Here is a 17,400-nt window from a genome sequence, read left to right on the forward strand (position 1 = left end):
CGCATTTCTTTGTATTTAAGAATGCTAAGACTAGCTGAATTCTCCCGTTGGAAAATATGTGGTAGCCCAGGGAAAGCAACTGTTTCAATATTGTGGTTGATTCTGGGCACCCAGGATAACAGTGTTGCTACAGATGGCTGACGGCTGTTGTCACGAGGGCTGCCCACCTGTCCTGGTTCAAGGGGCCTTCCAGATACACACACAGGTCCTGGTACTATGCACCCTTTTCACGGAGTTTAGGGTTATTCTGGCCTCTCAAGTGAAGATTCTGCGTTTAAGATACAGCTTCAAAGCTCCGCATTGTTGCCGTCACTGACAGGCAGGCAGAATTCTCACCTGGCCCAGGTCAGCCTGGCCGGATCAGGCCATGGCTCAGGAACATTCAGCTTGTGCCCAGAACCTTCGTCATTTTGTGAAACACCAGATTCGTCCACACAACTTTCTATAATGAATCCAAGATCCTCCCAGAGAAACGTTTGCCCCAAACTCCTGGACACCAAGGCTTATATGACAGGGGCTTCCCTTGGTAAGAGAATTAGGATCTTTTTTTATTTTTGAGTATCTTTTCTTGAAGTATACCTATATTCAGAACAATATATAAATTATAATTTTCACGAACGGAATGTATCTGCATAACCAGCATCCAGCTCAAAACCCAGACCATTTCCAGCACCCTGGCAGCCTCCCTCACGTCCCTTCAATCCAGTCACTCCCCCAGGAACCTCAGGGCCTTACCGATGTTAATCTCCATGAAGGAGCTTGCTCTATATTTTGCCGAGTCCCATGAATTAACTGGCCTCACACTCTTCATTTTTAGTCACATCCTCAATACGGAAGGCACTTTCTCCTCACGCCAGCGTTTCTGAAGGCTGCCTTTACGGTGTTGGTAGATACAATGAGAAGGTGGTGCCTCAGTTTTTTTCACAGAAAATTCTCAGGTGACGCAGATGTGGTTTTTCACCTTTGTGCTTGCGGGGGAACTGCTACACCATACTCTAGGTTCAGAAAGGAAACACTGAGAAAAAAGGAAATAGGATGTTGGGGGGCATCTCCCAAAGGAATTATAATAGAGACAGGAGGAACAGTCCTGGGGCAAATACACCATCGTATCGATATAAGTATCTTAGTGATGGCAGAGGGAAAGCTAGGGTTTTCTGAATTGAATAAGCAGAGTATCTAAATGCATAAAGTGAGGGGAAATCCATAGTCAGGGGGAGATCTTGGATAATGAACTCTTTAAATGTGCAAAGGTAATGGGGACCACTTTTCTGATCCACTAGCTTATTGTTTACATGAACTCCCCAATATGATCAATGCAAGGATCAGAAGAATCGCTCTGTGGAATAGTTGGGATTCTCTTTCTTGCTATTAATGGGGCAGCAAGACGGTTGGGGAGGCGGAGGGAATGGAGAGGTCAGTTAGCCTCAGCTCCACACGCTGCAGGGATGGTATAGAGGGAAATGGACTGGAACCATCAACTCTTTTCCATAGGGTTGTCAATACAAACTTTAGAAAATTAATTCTAGGGATGTTAATATTTGGCCTGGGGGCTTTTGATTGTGTATGGCCTGGGAATGGGGGTGGGTTGGGCATGTCGCTGAAATTTGGAGTGGGTGCCTGTCCACCATTCTGAGAACTGTATCCCCGGCCTGTATGATTTAGCATGACAACCAGATTACATTTATACAATTAATTAATGTTTGCTTGACCACTTTTATCCAATTTCTTTCCATAGCACATAAAAGAGAACCTGACATAAATTTCTCTTTCAAAACAATTGACTTAGCAACTGCTGACCTTCTGTTCTGTCATTCTAAGGATTGATTGGATATTGTTGAATTGTTTCATTCTACAGTAATTAAACATAAAATTAATTATGCTAGTAACCCATTATTTCTCTGAACCAAGGACTAAGTCATTTGTTTTCGCTTGGTTACTCTGAGAATCTGCCATCAGATGAACAGGGGAAAAGAAGATCATACTGTTGCAAACAGAAACTAAATATTTTAAGGCACATTTTAATGGCTAAAATATAATCTGGAAACTTCTAATTTCCATATGCACAGCATATTGAATTTGTTTAATGTAATTTAGGCCATAAATCTTTTACCTTATGATATGCTCATTTAAATATTTTCTCAGGTGGCTAATCATTTAGAAAACATGTCATAGAGGAATATATGTTAAGAAAGAGAGACGGATGGATAAAACCACCAGCGTCAGTAAAGTCATCATGAATATACAATCCTTGATTTGGTTTGCTGCTCAACCGAAGTGAGATTTAGTTCACAAGTCATTTTCTTTGTTAGTTTTGTATAGAAAATGCTTAAAATTACCCTGATATTATGAGCATTGACTCTGGTTCTGAGAGGCACACAAGTCTGACAGGACTAAATTATCAAAATGTATGTGCTGATAGAAACCAAAATAGGTTTTTGCGGTTTTCATTAGTGCAAGTCATATTAATTTAATTAACATGATTGAAGATAATATCACTGGATGAGGCAGCAGATACCTAGCCTTGACCTATTACTCACCCGTAGGCCATAACATGATGCACCTGACAAATGGGTAGGGGATCTCATATATTTCATATTTGGAATCGGCCTTTGCTATGGGTTTCCTTGTGGCTTTGGGATACATTTTGAATTTCATCAGAGGAAATTCTTGGTGCTTTTCAAAATTCATGATTATGATCAGTATTTTAAATATCGAACAGATTCTTGGATAGTCTTGGATATAGCTGGTACAATTTGGACTGTCATGATGTCTCTGGTTGCCCCTGCTGAGCCCCCTTTTTACCTGGGCATTGTGCCTCCTCCTTATGTCGAAAATCCTCTCCTAACCTGCCTGTGTTGCTAGCTGGGACTGTGAATCATGATATCCCACCACTCTGGCCACAAGGGTGGGTGTGGGGCCCAAGAGAGCCAATTAATGGCCCTTTTCAGGATTTGTCTAGTTGGAAATAAGAGGAATGTCCTGTGGCAAACAAGTTGCCTACTCTGTATCTAGTTTTCCCTTTTATCTTATGAACAAAATCCCACCATTATTAATTAATTGATTGATTTTTTTGAGTGGGAATGTTCCCAGTTGAAAATATCCATCTCCTTACACTTTCCTGGAGCCAAAAGTGACCTTGTCTCCCATTTTCCAGCCAATGTGATATAATTGAAAGTCTACTGTGTGGGACTTCTGGAAAATTATTGTCTTGATAAAAAGGGTCACTCTCAGCTGACAGGTGACTTTTGCCCTTACTCCTCTCCCTTCTTCTGCTTGAAACATGGCATGTCTGAAGCCTAAGAACTATGGAGTAGGAATAGGGAGAGTGTTGAATCACTGAAACCATCATCTCGAGTGGCTACTCCAGCCTTAGTCTGCTCACCTTCATAATTCTTGCTATGTGAGAAAAGTAACACCTTTATTCAGTTATGTTCCTGTGTGTGGGTTGCCGTTATATTCAGGATCATGTGGTCCAGTCTGCATAGTCCTTTCCCTATGTTAGGGCAGCTTTATGGAGAAGGTCAGTCTGAAAAAATGTAGTCAATCCACAAAAAAAAAAAAAAAAAAAAGAATCAAGAGACCAATAACAAGCCCTGATCTTCAAGTCTCTTGTGTCCAGAATTTCTGTGCAGCCTGGGGCCATATTATATGAACCAGTGGAACCCTGTTCTGCTAAAGTTTACTCAAGTTTGGTTTCTGTCATTTGCAGATAAAAGAATTCCTGGAGATAGGAAAATAAAAACAAACATACTGTCTATGCAACAAATATCTAAAACCGATTAGTGCTTGCCTTACCTCCCTATCTGCTGGCATGGGAAGGAAGAAATTGGGGTTCTGGGTGTGATAGTGCCAGCTGGGGGGCTTTGGGATGTCACCTCACATTCTGAATCTCAGGTCCCTCATCTTCAAAATAACAAGAGTGGATTAGATGACCCTTAGGGTCCCTTCAGTTCCAAATGATTATGATTTCATGCTTATTTTCTGAAGCATGGACTGGGAGGGCAAGAATGGAAGACGTAAGTCAACTATGAAAGAAATGTATTTAGAGATGGTCTATAAATGCCCACTCCTACAAATTAATGAAAAAGAACGAAGTTATGGCACAAGTAGGAATTTGCTGTGGATATGGTCCACAGGCCCTAAGTGTTATCTGTCTAGGAAGGTGGTATGTATAGAGTGAAGGAATGAGACAGGCTTTCCTGAGGATTAAATTACTTCTAAGCACCTAATTTTAGATCTGAAGAGGACTTTCATCATCATGCACTCAAAACCATCATAATAATAATTACTGATAACTATGTCCTATGAACTCTGCAAGGTATTTTTGCATGCATTATCCCATTTCATCCTCCTAATAATGCTTTGAGATATATAATCATATTATTCTCATTTTGTAGCTATTGGTTTTTTATTTTTTGTGTTTCTTTTTTTTTTTTTGGTTATAATCTGAATAAGGCCCCATTTGAAAATAGTTGGAGCTTAGTATTTGCTTTTTTAAATAAAGCAGAGAAATCTGAATACCAATGTTGACTCTAAAGCTATTTCTCCGTTTTCTCACTTCATATTAAAAGAAATAATGGGTTCCAAAGGAAATGTTGATTGGGAGTTAATTAAATAATTGCATCCAAAAAATTTAGTTTATTAATGTACCAGTGCAGGAGAGGTTTTTCTACCACACAGGCTGGTGAAAATTCAGAGGCACTCATTGAAGCAAAGTTGCACTGACCTGGGAGAAGATAAGAAGTGGACAAAATCTATGTACAAGATTAGTTTGTAACAAATGTTGAATCAGACTTAAGAGCCATCAAATGGCTCCTGTCCAGGAGCCCATTTTCTCCTCATGGACTGGGTTTTGAAGGGAGACACAAGTAACATTTGTTGACCTCCTCCTGTGAGGCAGGCATGGGGCTTGGTCCTCTCGACATTGCATCTCATTTAATCCCCAGGGGAAATAGGTATGATTGATTCCATCTTACAGAGGAGGAACAGAGAGCTTAAGTAACTCGCTCAAGGTCACACAGGCAGGAAATGTCGGCGGAGCTGCGAATCCAGGTTTTACACCCATCAGAGCCCAAGGTCTTGAAATGTGATGGGAGAGTAGTATGTCCGTTTTCCCAGCTGCATGATGGGAACCATGGAAAAGTCCACATGTGTAACCAGTGAAGGGAAATGTAGGCTGTAGATGGAGACTTGTTTTATTCTCTGAGATGGCCAACAGCTGAGAACAAAGAGTTTAACCTGAAGAAAATTAGTTGAGTAGGCTGTATAACTAAACCTGTTTTCATTCTCCAAATGTTTTCTCTCATTGCTCCGGACCCATGTTGAAGGCAACCTTTTGTAAGATTTACTGAGCTGATATCTGGGCTCTGGGCTTTTTCCTCAAAGGAGTTAGATGTAAACCTCTTATTTGGTTCTGCCCTAGCATGAGGAAGATGTCCTGGTGGATCTGTTTTTCTGTCTCAAGGAAAGGTTACAAATTAAACTATTTCAATGTGATGTGAATCTGAAACACTCTCCTTGAGGTGAGAGAAAACAGAGAGAACAATTGCCTATCACTCTGATTGGGGAACAGAGGAAGAGAAAATATTTAGTTATCCCATTTCAGCAAAAGGTAATGGAGTGGGTTTGGTTCACCTGAAAATAACAAGCGCCCCTCATGTCGACTCTCTTTCTTCCCTTCCATTCAAGTTAGGTTTGTAAATTCTGAAAAATCTCCCGGGAGGCAGATAACAACAACTTCCTCTTAGTAACCCTCTAAGCCCATCTCAGCACTTAATAATCCTTATGTAAGGACATTCTCCCTCCAGAGCAAACCTAAATCATTATGCGGCACGTTAATTCCATTCCCTCTCTTTTCTCCAGTGAGGAGAAAGAACAGCTGTTTACCATCTTTCCGAGAGTAGAGTTGAACGCACTGAACAGAGAGGCACCAAATCACCCTCAGGCTTCCATCACGTAGGCAAAATAGCATTGCTGTGTCGGTAGTTCTCCAAGTGGTTCCCTGACCAGTGGCATCAGCATCTCCGGGAACATGTTAGACATGCAGATTCTCGGCCCCCCTGCTTAATCAGAGGCTCTGAGGGTGGGTCCACCAGCAATTGGTGTTTTAACAAAACTTCCAGGGGATTTTCATGCTCCCTGGAGTTTGAGAACTGCTGATAGGGTAGCCATGTGGACAGATGTGGGTGATTATTAATAGTCTTTATCATTCATGTTTTTGTAAAGTTTGTGTCTATGTCTGTTCGTAACCATGCATATATTTGGTGTATTTATTTATGTGAAACTTACTGGCAGGCAGTAGTACACAGATTTCTGTGGAATTGAAATCTAACAGATGTAAATGAAGATACCCTCTGTCTAGGCACAAACGTTTAGAAGTGATAGTTTGGCTGCGCCTATCTGGGTTTATGTAATGAAGCCCTACCTGGGTTTCAACTTCTGAAAATATAGGTGGAACATAGAAAATAATGAGAAAGGAAAGCCCTCTAAACAGATAACCATTATTCACTTCTTTGTGTTCTCTCTCAGACTTTTATTTTTTGTGCAAAACAGATGTGTTTTCCCAAATGGGGTCATACTATGCCTATGGTCTTCTCACCTGCATTTTTAAGAAGAATATGGCATGAATGCCAATAGGACCACACACACACACACACACACACGTGTGCACACACACACAATCATTTTTAATAATTGTATGGCCAGTTGCCTATTGATGGACTGTTAGGTTATTTTCAGTTTTTCTTTCTTTCTTTTTAACCTTTATAGAAAACCAAAGTTCTGTTAAGCAGTGAAAAAAGTGGAGATAAACATCAATATCCTTAGACTTGTATGGTCAGGCCCTCACTGTTCTATACCAGCTTTATTAAAGTTAGAAAACCACGTGTTAGCTGGACTTCCATTTCATTATAAGGCCCTCCATTTCATGAGGAGTTTCTTTCAGGTTTTCTTTGGGTTTATAATTAAATATGATTGGAAAGACTTTTCTTAGAGCATGCTAATGTGTGGTACATTCTACACACCAGCAGTTCTTTTATTCTTAAAGAATGTATTTTGAAAGTTTTTTTCAATTTATATGTAAATTGACTTATTGGTATCTTTCCCTTGACTGGTTGTGACTGCAAATAAATAATTTTAGATTATTTAGGTTTAGGATGAGTTTATAGCTCTGAGATATGGAAAAACTAACTAGACCAGTTTATACTTGTGAAATATGGCAAAACCAACTAGACCAGTTTATGCCTGTGAGATATGGCAAAACCAGCTAGAGAGCATGAGAATTGCATCATTGGCTCTGGCTTCATGAGTATGTGACTGGAACCATCTTTAATGATTTCAGTTGCAGTACAACCTGTGAAGAAGAGTTATGGCCTGAAGGAAGTTTGGAGACTCTCCCACACATTCTAATTGCTCCAGTACATGTGTGGGTGGTAACACCCCCATTTTGAACCTTGTCTTTACAGAAACTTTCTTGATACTATGCTCAACAAAATGTTCAGCTGCTCTTGGACCACCGACATGCTTTATCTGAATGGAGCTGTATTAAAGGACTCATTGTTTTTCTTTTTTTTTTTTTTTTAAATTTATTTATTTGACAGAGAGAGAAACAGCGAGAGCAGGAACACAAGCAGGGGGAGTGGGAGAGGGAGAAGCAGGCTTCCCGCGAAGCAGGGAGCCCGATGCGGGGCTCGATCCCAGGACCCTGGGATCATGACCTGAGCCGAAAGCAGATGCTTAACGACTGAGCCACCCAGGCGCCCCAAGGACTCATTGTTTTTCATTCAAGCTTAGCCTTGGGAACTTGGTTATACTGAAATGAGATTAATGTCTTGAAATGTTACCCAAATCTCTTAGCTAGAGTCTTGAGTATTACAGATTCTGTGGCCCGGTCACCATAACTCCTATTCTTGAAGAGGCTGAGAAAACACAGGTTGGAAGACTAGAGACAAAAAGGTTTTCCAACATTCTCATATGGGTATATGTTAGTCGTCAGGGAATCTTGCAGGTCGTATGCTTTTGGGCATGGGTCGTGTCTGTGTAGGTCACTGTTGTGTTACAACACCTAGCGCAGGCCCTAGCCCACTTAGAGATTCATCGAATACTGGCTGAAAGAGTGAATGAAAGAAAATATTTTCGTGACTATTTCAATGGGGCAACCAGGAGTGCTGGTTTAAATGATAGCTGGAAGGGTATATGAGAAAGCTTGCAAAAACTTTATAGAAACTTCCACCCGTGTGCTATTTTATTTAATGCTTAAAATGAGCATGTCCATTGGGGGAAAAGAAAAAAACCCAACTATTAGAAATATTTGTTTTGGAATCTCAACTCAGGTTATTAAGATGTCCCAAAATATGGCATTTATTTGCTCAAATCCAACTTCTAGTAATAAATATTTGCCAAGGTAGGTATAGCCTAAATATCTAATGGCTTATTTAACAAAATCACTCTCCTAGAATAATCAAGAGTTCTCAAAGAACTCTTGATTATGACTAAGGCAGGCTATTAGGACATGAAACACTTCATATCCTTTTCCAAATCCTTTGACCCCTTAAAGATATATTTTTCATGTATTTCACATATTCACAACTTTTTGGCCTTGCATATTCTGCCCTATTTTGAGCAAAAAAACCCTTCCCCCACCATTTTTTTTTCTTCTTGTGCTGTCATCTTAGGATATAAAGGGCTTTTCTTTGAATAGAGTAGAAAAAGAGAGATTGTATTTTCAAACTATCCTGGTAAGGTATAATTTTTTTAAAAAATTCAAAAATTCTGATAGCATACAGGGCTATATTTAGCAAATATTAATGCATTTAATATTCATATGAGTTAGGTATGACCATATTCTCATTTTGCGGGGGAAATTGAGGCACAGAGAGGTTAAGTAGCTTTTCCAAGTTCACGCAGCTAGGAAACGGAAGAACCGGGATTCAAACACAGACAGCTTGGCTATGGTTCATGCTCTTACACATGTACTATGTACTGTATTTTCAAGCTTTTCTGGGATTATTGCTCTTATTTGGGTCATCTGAGGTCATTGCCTTCCACCTTGGGCTTGAGGCAGGAAGTTTCATGTTTGAGGATTTATGGATTAGGAGGCTAAAACATCTGTCCAGATTTTCTATTTTTCTAAAAGTGATGAGCTTAAAAACCTGTAATTTGTAAAGGATAACCATTTCCGAATTGGGGAGGGAGACTTTTCTACTTTTTAAGTGGGAATTTTATGAGAATGAATAAATTTCCTGAGAGAAATGTGAAGTTTTGTTTCTGAATTCCAATTATGTTATTTTTTCTAATAAAGGTTAACGTTCCAAAGGCACAGTTGGCGATGAAGACTTGACCTAGAATGATGATGTTTGCAGGTACCTCCCTCTTTTTTTGCTCTTTCCCTTCACCCGTTCCTGTAGCAAGTGAAAACGCCAGGAATAAAAATGAGGAAAGAGGTAGTATTAAATCTGGTACAGGTGTTATTTTCACGGGTGTAGGGAAGTTTTAGGTCTCCTATTTTTTACATTCTCTATAAAGCTTAATTACCATTCTTCAGAGATCTACATATGGCAACAGAGCCCCAGATTACTAGGGAAACGTATTGTATTAACTTGTTCAGTGCTCGCTTCAGCAGCACATACACTGAAACTTCACTTGTTTTAAGGAGGAGACTGTTATGAAAGAAGAGGAAAAAAAGTGAGAACCCATGAGATCAGAATCTATCTTACCACTCAACTGAATGAAATTTTTGGAGTGAAGTAGAGTTTTCTGATTTTATTTTTATTTTTAATCCTTTTTTAAAAAGATTTATTTATTTATTTGAGAGAGAGAGAGACAGAGCATGAGCAGGAGGGGCAGAGGGAGAGGGAGAGAGAATCTCAAGCAGACTCCACACCGAGCGCAGAGCTGACTTGGGCCTCGATTTCACACCCTGAGATCACGACCTGAGCCTAAACCAAGAGTTGGAGGCTTAACTGACTCCATCACCCAGGTGCCCCTTATTTTATTTTTTTATGGTGTATCTTGTTCAACTTTCTTATTGAAAAATAGAAAAAAAAAAGATAACCACCATGAGTTGGTTTCAGCTTCCCTAAGACCAGAACTTAATTTGGCAGCTCTCCAAAATATCCTCCTAAGAAAAATCTACCAATTCTATTTTCAACTAAAATTAGGGAAAGACATCATGAAGTGTTGAAGTAGGGTTTTATGTAATTCAATGTGCAGATTTGAATGCTTTGCAAATTAAGGTAGCAAAAAGTTGAAACCTTTCAAATCTAGTGGATGGATAAAGTCTTCATCCTTAATATGTAATGAACATACGCAAATCATGGAAAATATTTTCTGAATGCCAATTCTTTTGCCACGGGTTAACGAAGACTGTTTCACAGTTCCAAACCAGTCATTGGGGTTAGTTTTGCTTCTTTCTCTTACCTAGTGAAAATATCCTAAGTTTGTATGCAAAATCCCCATATCCTTTTGACTTCAGACGGAGAGTTGACAAATGTTGCAAACAAGCAGTCAAATCCTGTCCATTAAGACTTTTGACAATACTATTTATGTACATATAAACTTCAAGAGTACGTGAAGATGGTTAATTAATCCTTCTGTTATTATCTTATTATTCCCCTTCACTTTTAAAAAGGAAATTGATAAGGAATAAAAATGACTAGAACCAGCATGATCTCTGACCAAGTTACCTGGATTTCCAATTTGATAATATTCTACTGAAGAATCACTTATAAGGGGGAGTCAAATGCACATGTTAATGGTGGTGTTAAGGAGGAGGTGGTCAGGAGTGGGGAAGATGGGGGTGGGTGGAGTGGAGAAGCAACACAAAAAGAGACCACAGCCTTCTACCATGTGCTGCTCGTGTTTTCAGATTAAGATGGGGGATTAAGGAATTTTACTCAGCAATTTGAGATGCTTTGTTAGGGACTGAGGAGATTTGAGCTGCTTTGTTCTCAAACCACATGTTAGTGAAAAAGCAAACAGGCACTTAATCCTGACAGACAGCAGAACTTGACATCAATTTGCCCCTTGGGAGGTGACCAGGAGTTCTAGTTGACAGGCTAAAACGGCCAGCCCTTGTTTTCCTGGAGCCTAATGCCAACATTCCATCCTAACCTGTATTTCTCAGCAGAGTGGCCATGATGGTTGGACTGACCAAGAGTTTCTAGATATTAGAGACCCTTACATGTTTACTAAAAAAACAAAACAACCTTTTAAATGCAAATAATCTACAAAGGACCAATATTTAAATAGATTTCAAACAGGTCTAATATTTTGGTCACTCGTTTTTGAAAATAAAATACAGAGAGGCTGAGATTCTTTCCTTTTGAAAATAATGGATGGTTTCCTCTAACAATAAAAATCACAAGGCAACATATCAATTTTGAGCCTATACATGATTGTGAAATAAACATCAATTCTTATGTAGATCTTTGAGGGAAGTTCTACTGAATAACCAATTATATCTTAAGGTCATGTCCTTCAAAGTCACTGAAGTAGGACAAAAGCAAACAAAATGAAAAGGAAAGAAATTAATGGCTTCTTGAATTGGATTTGATACATTAGTAAACTTAAGTGTACACAGTCGTACAGTCTGGCACATAATCTGAAATTGTGGTGTAAAGGCTAATATTGCCATCTTGAGTTTGTGCCACCCTCAATCCATTGACCTAAAATGTACTTTTAGTAGGCTCTTGCTTTATTAAACTTTGGCATATGTAGGGAAACCATTTGAAAATCAGAATTGAAGCAGAAAACTTATAAAGCATATTTCAAAACAAATTTTATTACATTATGAAGATTTTCTGGTTGAATATTCAGCTAATCAATGGGTCCTGTACTCTGGTAGGGTATAAAAATCTGTTACATCTTAACAATTAAAGAACAAGTTTTGTCACCAAAGCAAGGTGGTTATAGTTTTGTACTATTTACACACATCACTCTGAGTCAGACCACACCTCTGTTCCCACACCTCTTGCCTACTGCTCACCTCCCTATAAACTCAGGAAAACCTACCTCTTCATTAACCAACTACTAACTGCTAAACCTACCTCTACACTAACACTGTAGGTGGATTTTCTCCATTCTGGTATGAATTCAAAAAGTTCTTCTTAAATAACCACAGAATAATTATTCAAAGAATCTTTCTTTTAGGACTGGTGAGACCCTCTCTATGTTTAAATAGCACCAAACTTATATTCAAATGACCATGAACACAGGATGAATGGAACTTTTTGTAGAAGAAAATTAATATTACTTCAGGTGACCAAATCTGGTTGTTTTTGATTTTGAAACTTTAATTTGAAGGAAAAATGTCTTCACATTGGCCACTGGAATAAACCCATAAAGGTGTTTGTGTGCTTCATTGCCAGATCTGAAGAAGAAAGACCATTTCCGCAACTTTGCATGTCCTTCATTATTTATTACAAACACCAGTGTGAGAAAAATCCAAAATTTAAAATACTTCAGAGGGACACACAGTCATTCACTTCATTTAAAACAATATATGCTAGCCTTTAGATGGCCTTTGAGTTGTGTTGTGGTTCTTTGTTTTTAGGAAGGTTTACCGGGCATATTATAAGGATCAGATGCAGGGTGAGCTAAAATCAGAAACATGGTATTCGTTCATTTAACTCTGGTACAGTAAAGCAAATTCAGGGTGACTCAAGGGACACAATGTCTTGTAAAACATATGTACTTAATATAAGGGTCATAAAACTTATTAAATTAAAAGCTAGGTTAAAAATAGGAAGAAAATTTATGCTGCTGTCTAAAATAGCAATAATTTCCCTTTGGCCTTTCTCTTTCCAAGTAATATGGATTCTGGTCAGGAGGAAAAAAAAAGCTAACTTATGAAATCTTCATTTTGTAGGACCAAATGCAAATCTCTTTTAACTGCGGCATGCATCATAATGGACAAGTGATACGGCTGAAAATAGAGGATCAGGAAGAGAAGATGTTAAACCTTGAAAGTACCTTCATGTCTAGGTTTCAAGGTGACCTTGTCCCTGAGCCTGAACGACAAACCCTACTAGTGCTAGCAGGTGTCCAGGAAGAATAGTTTAAGGGTTATGAAGACAATAGAAACACTGCTTTTTCAATAGTTGATCTGGCCATGGGGCAACAGTGAAGGGGCATGGAACATGAACAGTCTGGGGCTGCTTGGTTGGGGTGCAGCAAAGCATCCCCAAACAAAACCTTCCATCATTGTTCAAGCAAATCCTGGGTTGTACAAAGTCTATGGAGCCCAGAAAACTTGAAGTCAAGTTTGACCTTCTATTTGCACCTCACTCTGCTGCTGGTGGGCCACACTGGGGTGAAAAATGACACATTACCCCGACAAACAACTTCAAAGGTTTGGGATGGAGGGTGGCCTCAACTTTTAAGCACCTGTGTCCCCTTTTAATTCACATAGCTAAAATAGATTGAGTTTGCTCAAATGTTTATCCTCAACATGATAGCCGTTTTCCTAGTTGGTGCTCCTCGATGTAGCACCTTAGGAATTAGAAACCAACATAAATATCAATTTCCTACTACTGTATTCACACAGGGATTTATTTGGAATTTTATCTTCATACACAAGTCTTAAGGCTGTTGAGAAGGAACCTTGCTTGGTCATGTACCTGTTTGCTCTGAGCCCCATTCCTGCTCTTTTCTTGCTCTTTCATATTCTAGGGGGCTTAGCCCTGCAAAGTACATTGCCATCTGCCTCCTACAAAGGTTCTGCCAAGGAAGCCTCTGAGTAGAGAGGAGGGGAGAGGCTTGGATAGTCCCTGCCCTGTCCCTGTGTGCTTTCAAAGTGGTTCTGGCAATAGCTGCATCTCCTCTGAGGTCCCAGAACCTGCCCCCTTTCCTTGGTCCCTTCGATCTAGGGATGGCAGTGGCTTCCTGCAATTGCCAAACTCTTGGCAGGTCTCCATTTGACTTTCTAGTTCTTTCAATACCTTTGTGACTAGTTCGTTAGTGTAAATCCCCCTGTTGAACTATCTGGTGGTCACTCTAGCTTCCTGACTAGATCCTGACTAATGTAACAACGGACTGCTTTTTCACTTAGAGGCTATGTTTTCTAAAGGTGATTCTGTTTGAAATCTTTGGGGATGTTTCATTGTCTGCTGACCAGTGGGTAGGCTGCTGAGTCCCAGTGGTCACTTTGGCAATTGGCACCTCATTCCAACAACGTCGGAATGCAAAATGAGGAAGTAAAAACCTCTAAGGACCTTTATAAGATGGATATTTTAGGGCTACAAGAGAAGGCACATTGAAGGGGACATGTGGACATGTTGTTGACCTTGGCTAACTCCCCTGAGCTGGACAGCACTGAGCATGAACAAGGAGGCTTCCTGTGGCCCTTGGGAAAACTCTCCCCAAACCCCATAATACATTTTTCTTTTGTCCTTGAAGTCCTTTTTTTTTTTTTTTTAATTCTGCAAGTATCCTGCCACTGTAAAAACAGCCTCATTTGAACTAACATGGGCAATACGCACATGCACACTCAGAGGTTCCACTAACTTCCTTCCATCAATAAAGGAACGCTCAAAATCATAAACCAGGTTCTCTCTCTCTTTTTGTTCTCCCTCTTTCTCTACTTGGTCATATTCCGAACAGAACGAAAGTTTGATTTCCATGATAAACCTCATAGGCTGCTTATCTGAAATGAGTTTGCCCAAAAGAGCTCTAAATGCTGGGGGAGAAAAATACCCAATCCCCAAACCAAACAGATTTGCCATTCAAAATACCTTCTTGAAGGCTGACATTTGCAGGGACCTTGGGAATACAGTAAGTGGGGATTTTAATCCTATTTCTCCAGTGACAGCTGGACCTGGACCAAACAGTTCTGCCACTAACATTGTCATTGGGTGGGATGAGTGGAGCTGGAGGAGACCATTATTTTTGCTTTTAACTTCAGAGCCTTTGGGCATCATTCCCCATTCACAGAAGTCACACTGGCCTGAGCCGTATTTTCATCAGGCTCTCAGTAAGGCTTGGGAAAGCTTGAGAATGGAATGCTCATTTTTTTTGAAGTCTTTCTTTTGAACCCACTAATTTTATGAAATTTAAGCACATTGTTCATTGTGTAATTATAGATGAAATATTAGAGAAGTGGACTAATTATACACAATGCACTCAAGCCCAATTAAACTAGCATCTGTGGTGAATGTAAGGGTATTCTCTTTCGCTAATAAGAAATACTTTCTGAACAACAGAGAATAAAATCGTTAAATTGGATATGCTGTGGAGATTATAAATATCCTATTAGCATAGAAAATGAGGGTTAACCTTATTTAATCACCGCATGCCAGATCATCAAAAGTCATATTGAACCCCTGTAATGTTACTGTATCTGTTCTGGAAAATAATAATAAAAAACCCACTATTAATAAACATAGCTCACTAGATGCTATTCTTGTGTACTAAATTAAACTGTTGGAGAAACTCAAGTATTCCCTTAATTGCTTAACAAAATGGCAAAAATACTTTTGTCTGTTCATGGCGATATTATGGCTGATTCAGATTTATTTCATCCTAGGAGCTGGAAAGGTGTGTCTCCTTAGCTAGGCAAATCAGCCTACTTCAGAATAAGTAAAATATGTAATCCCTTCTAGCGAGTACCACGAGTGACCTTTTGAAAATGTAAATTGAGTGATTGCACACCCCAGGGGTGTGTTCAAAATGAAAACGTATGTGCTTGAGACATTGTGCGACCATTGCTTCAGGTATTAATTGGCAGACCATGAACCCAGGGACATTTGTGTTTTAATCTGGGTCACAGGACGTTCCAGGACTCTTGCTTTTGTGATACATCGTCAGGTCCGGGTGGAGCAACCGCTGTAGTTCAGCAAGAACAGGGAGTTATCCAAACTCAAGTTATCCCTTATTAAAAGTACTGGCTGTGTGTTGTCACAAGAAAGTCATGACAGCAGAACTGAAGGCAGCAAGTTTACGTGTCACTTGCATGGCTCATAACTTGCACAGCTGAAAGATAGAAACCAGTGAACAGGGATGGATTCCTCGGGAGCAGGTCTTTGTTGGGACAGACTGAAAGAGCTGAAATCAGTCTTCCTTTTCCTCCTTCCCTCCCTGTTTTTTCTCCCTCCCCCCCTTCCAAAGAGTTCTTGTTTATATCCCTCCCAAGATTTGAAGGTTGTTTGCCTTTTATTCTTGTAAAAATCTTAAGGAGCCTGGAATATAAACATATTTATGAATATTGAGAATGATTGTGACTATTACAACTTTATGTTCCTAATTAGGTGCACTTATTATTTTTTTAATTAATTTTTTTAAGTAGGCTCCATGCCCATCGTGAAGCCCAGTGCAGGGCCTGAACTCATGACCCTGAGATGGAGACCTGAACTGAGATCTAGAGTCAGACCCTGAACTGACTGAGCCACCTAGGGGCCCCTAGGCACATTTGTTTTTTTAAAAAAACTTGTACACCTTTTTTTTTTTTTTTTTTAGTTGGGTCCTTCCTCTTACTTTGCCTATGTCTTCTCCCAGAGAAAACAAGTTCAGTCCAAACTTCCATGAAAGCTCAGATGGAATTTCAAAGAAACGGAGAAGAAACTGGAGGTAAGAGGTTTGCAGGGTGCAGGGCAGCACACCCAGGTCGTCCCTCCCCAGGGGACGCAATCCAGGAGTACAGAAGGGTCTGCCTGGGAAGTTGAAATTTGAAAAAGCACAACAAAGACATAAATACAGTGTGATTTGATCTCATATGTCTCAGGATGCCAATGCAAAGGAAGCCAGGTGTATGTGCAAGAGAAACTATAGGGAACTCCTTTTGTGTCCTCAGGACCAAAGCCTGCTAAGCCAAGGATGGAGCTTTTCTTTCGTTTCAGTTTTTCTCCAGGTTCTTTGGCTTTTAAGGTCACTTGCACCCATAATATATAATATATATATATATATATATATTATATATATAGTCTTCTTTGGCTCCCTTCTGCTACAGAGAGGGCAGTGTGAAGTAAATAGAGTGTTAATAATAACAGCTATTTTTGCCCTTTTGAGCAAACCAACAAGTAAGAGTTTCAGCCTTTATTTTTGTTCTCCTTAAACCCAATGAAAAGGTACTCTGCCTTTCAGGAGTAATTTTTACAATTCATTGGAAGTGCTGGGTGCATTAAAGACAGTCCTGTGCCTACACATTTTAGGTGAGGTTGTGGGTCTGCCATGACAAGATCACTTTAAGTGGACCTTCTTCCTTTTCTTTTTTATTCTCTTCAGGTCCAGCTTGCATAGTGATTTAGCCAGACCTCAGCATCATCACATTATGGGTAAATGGTTTGGTTGTGACACGGGATCATTTTGACTTCAGAAAAGCAGTAGTCAGTGTCTAGAAGGAAAAAAAAAAAGCTCTTTATTGAGACGATCAAAAGGGACATAAAGGCAAAAACTGACTTTCATTGCAAC

At 39.6% G+C, this 17,400-nt stretch overlaps 1 long non-coding RNA gene across 4 annotated transcripts in view; it reads left to right on the forward strand.

Moving 5' to 3' along the window:
• LOC145723916 (uncharacterized) overlaps positions 1–17,400 on the forward strand; it is an 87,866-nt gene that overhangs the window by 58,979 nt on the left and 11,487 nt on the right. For 2 of the 4 annotated variants that reach the window (XR_014149330.1, XR_014149332.1), the window contains one exon: positions 9,299–9,359. The exons of 1 other annotated variant lie outside the window; for it this stretch is intronic. This is a non-coding gene — a long non-coding RNA (uncharacterized LOC145723916). Of the gene's footprint in view, positions 1–9,298; positions 9,360–16,449; positions 16,561–17,400 lie in introns of all 4 variants that reach the window. One more of the 4 variants, XR_014149329.1, reaches the window with a different exon arrangement.

Source organism: Leptonychotes weddellii, chromosome 10, assembly GCF_054177405.1.
Source record: "Leptonychotes weddellii isolate Sample4059 chromosome 10, ASM5417740v2, whole genome shotgun sequence".
Taxonomy (NCBI): Eukaryota; Metazoa; Chordata; class Mammalia; order Carnivora; family Phocidae; genus Leptonychotes; species Leptonychotes weddellii.